Here is an 8,626-nt window from a genome sequence, read left to right as displayed (position 1 = left end):
AAAGTGGACTCGTGGTTTTTGTTTGTATTTTTAAAATAATATCTGTCTTTATTCATGGCTGCTGACAGGAAGCAGTGTGTGTGTGTGTGTGTGTGTGTGTGTGTGTGTTAGTTAATCTGGTTCTTACAGGAGACACTAACATCCATCCATCTTCTCCCTCTTATCCGTTTCCGGGTCGCGGGGGTGTCAATCTGAACACCGTCACCCAGATTACATTGAACCCATTAAGAACCGTGAGCCCACAGGAATGACACTAACATCCAGATTATAGATAATTATGACTGGATAAAGTGAGTTCTGTCTTGTTTCTGCTGAAGATGGAGTGATGAAGAGACTTGAAGTCACTCAGGTTCTGTTCAGTTTGTTTCTGTTTCAGGCTGCAGTGAAACCTGACGGACGTTTCTCGAGCGGCGATGAAGAGGTGGAGTGGTGAAGCACTGTCCCACCGAGCTAGCAACGTCCATAGACTCTTTCTTCCATCCATCCATCTTCTCCCTCTTATCCGTCTCCGGGTCGCGGGGGTGTCAGTCTGAGCACCGTCACCCAGATCACATTGCACCCATTAAGAACGTTTCCTGCGGGAGGTGAACCCCACGGGGAAAGACGCTTTCTTTTGAAATGTACTTTCATTGATGTCCAGAAAGGAAATCCAAACAACGTCCAAGAAAGACGTGGACGATCCTTTCATCCTCTGAAGACGTCTTCTGGATGTAAAGAGACAACGTCGTTTGGCCTTTTCTGCTCAGGGAGGCTTGTGGTGAAGTGGTGAAGGGAGACGTGTTCTGGTGAAATGGTGAGGCGGTGAGTGAGCGGTTGAAGCTCTGGCACTCCGACCCTCTGGATGGTTTTTTTTGTTTTAACTGTTACTGTTTGGGGTTTTGATGAAGGTTGGTGTTGGGAGGGAGTCAGGCCTCTGTGTGTGTGTGTGTGTGTGTGTGTGTGTGTGTGTGTGTGTGTGTGTGTGTGTGTGTGTGTGTGTGTGTGTGTGTGTGTGTGTGTGTGTGTGTGTGTGTGTGTGTGTGTGTGTGTGTGTGTGTGTGTGTGTGTGTGTGTGTGTGAGGCCCTGGCCAGGCTGCTGCTGCTCTGAGGCTGACACCAGGCTGAACATCCCCACTGTGGCTGACCTCCTTCCGGCAGATGTCCCAGCTCTGAGCCGAGGGGGATCCCACCACAAGTCTGAGTTGCGTAAAGAAGGGCCGGTTCCCCCACGGCGCTGGAGACCTGCAGGCCGGAGTTGCAACTGTGGCGGCGTCCCTGGGATTGTGTCGTTGGGAGGTGGAGCGGAGACGAGGCTCCACGCCAGCTGCTCGGTTCAACCGCCTCTCAGTCGGTGGTTTTACGTCTGCGACGCCATCGGAGGCTATTTGAGGAGCGCCCTATGGTCGCCATGGAAACCCCGCCCCGCTGAAAATAGTTCTGCTGCAGAGAATCTCTCAAAACACAAACCGTTGGCCCTGCAACCGTCACGACCTTGATGTTTGTCACTTTCCACCAAATCAACCTGAAAACATTGAACCTGTGAAATGAGGCGGGCAGCTTCTAAAGTTCTGATGTTTCAACTTAAAGTATCCTGATTACAAATCCCTCTGGAAGTGACTCAGCGTGCATAAACACAATGAAAACAGGATCAAATGTTTATTAGGGTATCATTTATTAAAGATCAGGTCGGGGTTAAATGCTTTAGCTTCCTTTCAAATGTGGATTCATCAGATTACAACTTCACTTCTTCACAAGTGAACACAACAAGCCGAAGGTCGCAGGGCCGAAGGTGTGTGTGTGTGTGTGTGTGTGTGTGTGTGTGTGTGTGTGTGTGTGTGTGTGTGTGTGTGTGTGTGTGTGTGTGTGTGTGTGTGTGTGCAGCAGATGCATAGAGTTTTCATACGAGTGAAAAAGTTTTATAGAAGCAAAACTCATTTATCAGAATCCCAGAACTTCATTTAGATTATGAGTCACCATATTAAAGTTAAGTTATCACCCAACAACCCTACAAATTTAAACATTCAATGCGATGACTGGATTATGAAGTATTTATGAGCTGGATTATGGAGTGTGATGACTGGATTATGAAGTGTGATAACTGGATTATGAAGTGTGATGACTGGAGTATGAGGTGTGATGACTGGATTATAAAGTGTGATGACTGGATTATGAAGTGTGAGGACTGGATTATGAATCGTGAGCACTGGATTATGAAGTTTTAATGAGCTGGATTATTCAGTGTGATGACTGGATTATGAAGTGTGATGACTGGATTATAAAGTATGATGACTGGATTATGAAGTTTTGGTGAGCTGGATTATGGAGTGTGATGACTAGATGATGATGTGTGATGACTGGATTATGAAGTATGATAACTGGATTATGAAGTCTTTATGAGCTGGATTATGAAGTGCGATAACTGGATTATGAAGTATGATGACTAGATTATGAAGTATGATGACTGGATTATGAAGTTTTTATGAGCTGGATTATGAAGTGTAATGACTGGATTATGAAGTGTGATGACAGGATTATAAAGTGTGATGACTGGATTATGAAGTTTTTATGAACTTCATTATGAAATGTGATGACTGGATTATGAAGTGTGATGACTGGAATTTGAAGTGTGATGACTGGATTATGCAGTATGATGACTACATTATGAAGTATGATGACTGGATTATGAAGTGTGATGCCTGGATAATGAAGTCTGATTACTCTAATATAAAGTTTGATGACTGGATTATGAAGTGTGATGACTGGATTATGAGGTTTGATGACTGGATTATGAAGTTTGATGACTGGATTATGAAGTGTGATGACTGAATTATGAGGTTTGATAACTGGAATATAAAGTTTGATGACTGGATTATGAAGTGTGATGACTGAATTATGAGGTTTGATAACTGGAATATAAAGTTTGATGACTGGATTATGAAGTGTGATGACTGAATTATGAGGTTTGATTACTGGAATATATAGTTTGATGACTGGATTATGAAGTATGATGACTGGATTATGAGGTTTGATTACTGGAATATATAGTTTGATGACTGGATTATGAAGTGTGATGACTAGATTATGAAGTGTGATGAGCAGCAGACTGGTTTTACAGAAATGTTTACAGGGATCAGCCATACCATTATGACCACTGGCAGGAGACGTGAATAACTCAGATTACGTCTGGATTGTAGCTCCGCACAGCAGCAAGTCAGCGTGTCAGAAGTCGAGGCAGAAGCACAAAATACAAATAGTCGAATGTTCATCTGCTGGGTTTTAACTCTAAACATCTGCAGTGCTTCAGGTCTCTGGCCAAGAAGAGGTCAGAGGTCAGAGGTCAGAGGTCAGAGGTCAGAGGTCAGAGGTCAGACTGGATGGAGATGATAGAAAGACAGGAACTCAAAGATCCTGGTTCCAACCTGCAGTGAATCAGGAGAACATCTGGAAGCTTCTCTAACCAGACCGGTTCTCCCTGCAGGAACCTGAGGATACAGGTCTCACCACCAGAACCAGACCGGTTCTCCCTGCAGGAACCTGAGGATACAGGTCTCACCACCAGAACCAGACCGGTTCTCCCTGCAGGAACCTGAGGATACAGGTCTCACCACCAGAACCAGACCGGTTCTCCCTGCAGGAACCTGAGGATACAGGTCTCACCACTAGAACCAGACCGGTTCTCCCTGCAGGAACCTGACGATACAGGTCTCACCATCAGAACCAGACCGGTTCTCCCTGCAGGAACCTGAGGATACAGGTCTCACCACCAGAACCAGACCGGTTCTCCCTGCAGGAACCTGACGATACAGGTCTCACCATCAGAACCAGACCAGAGCAGGTCTGAGGAGTCCTACAGAACAACAGCATCAACAACCGTTGATCCATGAAATAAAAAGCAGAACACTCCTTGATGGAAGTATTTCTACTCAAACTAGAATCTGAATATGTTTTTGAATTTATGGTTTTAAAAGTAATAACGATGTGTAATCCAATTAAACAAACTGAGTACTTTTTTAATCCAGGTCTCTCTTTTCATCATGATTTTCATTCTGATTTTGTTTATTGCAAAAAAAAACCCGATCCAATTCAAAAATTCATCAAACTGTTTGAAAGAATCACAACCATACGGTCACTTTCAAAACCTCAGGACTTCAGTAGTATTAGTAGTATTTGTAGTATTAGTAGTTCAGTATTCTCTGACCTTCCTCCTGGTTTTCACAATATGTTGATTCTGCTGCCATCTGCTGGTCAAACGGCTCATCACAGCTCAACAAACTTGGAACTAATCCCTCTCTTCTATTTGACTTGAAATTATAGAATCAACCTGAATAAACAAAGTAAACAATGAAAACAATGAAAACAAAGTAAACAAAGTAAACAAAGTAAACAATGAAAACAAGAATCCAACATGAAAGTGACAACATGAGAAATAATCAGATTTTAGTTTCTCATTATTTTCACTTCAGTGTTTCTTTCTGAGTCCAGAGGTTCTTCATTGTGAACTGATGAGATGAGATGTGATGGAGGAGGCAGCGCCTCCTTCACCTCCTTCACTTCTTTCACTCCCTTCACTTCCTTGACTTCCTTCACCTCCTTCACCTCCTTCACCTGTTTAACTCGCCTCACCTCCTTCACTCCCTTCGCCCTCTTCAACTCCTTCACCCCCTTCACTCTCTTTACTTCCTTCACTCACTTCACCCCTTTACTTCTTTCCCCTCCTTCACTTTCTTCACCCTCTTCCCTTCCTTCACTCCTTTCACCCTCTTCACTTCCTTAACTCCTTTCACCCTCTTCACCTCCTTCACCCCTTCACACCCTTCACCACCTTCACTTCTTTGACTCCCTTTACACCCCTTTCACCCCCTTCACATCCTTCACCATTTCACATCCTTTACTCTCTTCACCTCCTTCACACCCCTTTCTTCCTTGACACCCTCTTCACCTCCTTTACGCTCCTCACCTCCTTCACTTCCTTCACTCCCTTCCCACCCCTTTCTTCCTTGACACTCTCTTCACCTCCTTCACACCCCTTTCTTCCTTGACACCCTCTTCACCTCCTTTACGCTCCTCACCTCCTTCACTTTCTTCACCCTCTTCCCTTCCTTCACTCCTTTCACCCTCTTCACTTCCTTAACTCCTTTCACCCTCTTCACCTCCTTCACCCTTTCACACCCTTCACCTCCTTCACTCCCTTCACTCTCTTCACATCCTTCAGTCCATTCACCTACTTCACCTCCTTCACTCCCTTCACCTCTGTCACATCATTCACCTCCTTCACTCTCTTCATATCCTCAGCCCCTTCACTCCCTTCACCTACTTCACCCCGTTCACTCTCTTCACTCCCTTCACCCTTGACCTCCTTCACACCCTTCACCTCCTTCACTCCCTTCATTCTCTTCACTCCCTTCACTCCCTTGACCTCCTTCACACCCTTCACCTCCTTCACTCCCTTCATTCTCTTCACTTCCTTCACTCCCTTGACCTCCTTCACTCCCTTGACCTCCTTTACCCCTTCACCTCCTTGACCTCATTCACTTCCTTTACTCCCTTCACCTACTTCACCCCCTTCACTCCCTTCAATTCGTTCACCCCCTTCACCTCCTTCACTTCCTTGACCTCTCTCACCCCCTTCACTTCTTTCACCTCCTTCACTCACTTCCTCTCCTTCACCCCTTTACCCCCTTCACGCTCTTCACACCCTTCACCTCCTTCACTCCCTTCACTCTCTTCACTTCCTTCACTCCCTTGACCTCCTTCACACCCTTCACCTCCTTCACTCTCTTCACTTCCTTCACTCCCTTCCTCTCCTTCACCCCTTTACCCCCTTCACGCTCTTCACCTCCTTCACACCCTTCACCTCCTTCACTCCCTTCACTCTCTTCACTTCCTTCACTCCCTTGACCTCCTTCACACCCTTCACCTCCTTCACTCTCTTCACTTCCTTCACTCCCTTGACCTCCTTCACGCCCTTCACCTCCTTCACTCACTTCACATCCTTCACTCCCTTCCTCTCCTTCACCCCTTTACCCCCTTCACGCTCTTCACCTCCTTCACTCCCTTCACTCTCTTCACTTCCTTCACTCCCTTGACCTCCTTCACACCCTTCACCTCCTTCACTCTCTTCACTTCCTTCACCCCTTTACCCCCTTCACGCTCTTCACCGCCTTCACTCACTTCACCTCCTTCACTCCCTTCACTCCCTTTACCTCCTTCACCTACTTGACTTTCTTCACCCATTCACCTACTTCACCTCCTTCACTCCCTTCACCTCTGTCACATCACTCACCTCCTTCACTCTCTTCATATCCACCGCCCCTTCACTCCCTTCACCTCCTTCACCCCCTTTACCTCCTTCACCTACTTGACTTTCTTCACCCATTCACCTACTTCACTTCCTTGACCTCTCTCACCCCCTTCACTTCTTTCACCTCCTTCACTCCCTTCCTCTCCTTCACCCCTTTACCCCTTCACGCTCTTCACCTCCTTCACTCCCTTCACCTCCTTCACCCCTTTACCCCCTTCACGTCCTTCACCTAATTCACTCCCTTCTCCCATTCTCCTCCTTCACCTTCTTCACCTCCATCTCCTTCACCTCCTTCACCCACTTCTATTCCTTCACCTCCTTCACCCGTCACCTTTTTCACATCCTTCAGTCCCTTTACCTCTTTCCCTCACTTCACCTCCTTCACTCTCTTGACCCCTTTTCACCTCCTTCACATCATTCACATCATTCACTTCCTTCACTCCATTCCCCTCCTTCACCCTCTTCACCTCCTTCACTCCCTTCACACCCCTTTCTTCTTTCACACCCCTTTCACCCTCTTCACATCATTCACCATTTCACATCCTTCACTCACTTCACCCCCTTTACTCTCTTCACCTCCTTCACTCCCTTCACACCCTCTCCGCCTCCTTCACCTGCTTTACTCTCTTCACCTCCTTCTTCTCCTTCACTCGCCACAGAGGTTTACATCATACACATTGTCCAAAGTTGAGACAATGTTCCCTGCAGCCAATCGAAACATCTTCATCAGGCGTTCATGAATCTTTTGAAACCCTTGAGTCGTTCTGTATCGACCATGTCTGGACTCCTCCTCCTGGTCCCAGACCTCGGACACATTGAAGAACACAGATGAAACACAACAAGGTCTTTTATTCAGGTGGGAAGACAGCCGTCAGGAGGAAGATCCAGGTCTACAGGACCAGAGGCAGATCCAGGTCTGGAGGCAGGAAGCCTGAATTTATTTACAATTTTATTTAAAATCTATATATTTGCTGTGACACTGAATGAAGTGAAGGTTGTTGATTTGACTGTAGAATTTAGAGCCAATATAAATGTAGGTTCAGGTTAGAGCTATTTACTCTAGAACACAACTAGAGTCCAACTAGAACAGAGTCTCAGTCTGAGTCTACTTTACTTTCTCCAGCTGGGCCGAAACCAGACCAGAACCTGACCTGAACCAGACTGGAACCTGATTGGAACCAGACCGGAACCTGACAGGAACTAGACTGGTACCAGCCCAGAACCTGACCTGAACCAGACTGGAACCTGATTGGAACCAGACCGGAACCTGACAGGAACTAGACTGGTACCAGCCCAGAACCTGACCTGAACCAGACGGGAACCTGATTGGAAGCAGACCGGAACCTGACCAGAACTAGACTGGAAGCAGACCAGAACCAGACTGGAACCAGAACAGAACCAGGCCGGAACCTGATTGGAACCAGACCTGAACCAAAACTGGAACCAAACTGGAACCAGACCGGAACCTGACCGGGACCAGACTGGAACTTGACTGGTGACATGCACAGCAGCAGCAGCTCTTGTTTTCCTCTCGGCGCAGGGTCAAGGTCAGGGTCAGGGGTCAGGGTCAGGGTCAGGGTCAGGGTTAGGGTCAGGTTAGGGAAACAAGATCCAGCTTTCTTCAACAGTCCACAATTCATGTCCTGTGAGTGCGCTGGGGGTGCATGGGCCATCCAGATTGTCCCAGATTCTGGGTCTCCCTCAGTGCAGGTGGCAGAGTTGGAAGTGGTGTTTGTGTTTAATTTGTGTTCAGACCAGCTGGATGTTGGGTATTTAGTTTGTGAATCCAGCTCCTTTCTGTCTGTTGTCTTTGTTTTTGTGTCCAGTTCATGTTCTGTTGTAAGTAACAGTGAGCGCACTGTTAGTGCTTTTAGGCCATGTTGTAGAAAGTGTTGGTTTCTTTTCTGTTCTCAATGTTGTATTTGTGTCGAGTTATGCGGATTCTGATCGGGTTACCTGTTTCTCCTATGTACTGGGCGCCGCATGTGCTGCACGTAATCATGTACATGCAGTTGGTGGTGTTCATGTTCAGCATTGGAGGAGTTGCAAACACCTCCTTTGTTGTTCTGTTTTTCACAAATTTCTTTTGGTGCCAGAATTCGTGCTGCGGTTTAGGGGGTTGGTTCGGTTTAGGTAGGACTTTGCTTCTAACCAGGATGTCTTGTATTTTTCTTGGGTGGCTTTAAAGTTTTTCTTGATCCTACGGTTTACATTGACACTTAATTGTGAGTATGTTGTCATCAGTGGGCTTGGTGTTTTTGGGTCCCTCAGTTTTGCTTCCAGAAAGGTACGTCTGGTCTCTCTCAGGAAGCTTCATGAATATCCTCTTTTTCTTAGTGCTGTAAA

Source organism: Lipophrys pholis (assembly GCF_963383615.2).
Source record: "Lipophrys pholis genome assembly, chromosome: 12".
Taxonomy (NCBI): Eukaryota; Metazoa; Chordata; class Actinopteri; order Blenniiformes; family Blenniidae; genus Lipophrys; species Lipophrys pholis.
The sequence above is the reverse complement of the archived record's forward strand: the minus strand, read 5'-3'. Positions refer to the sequence as shown.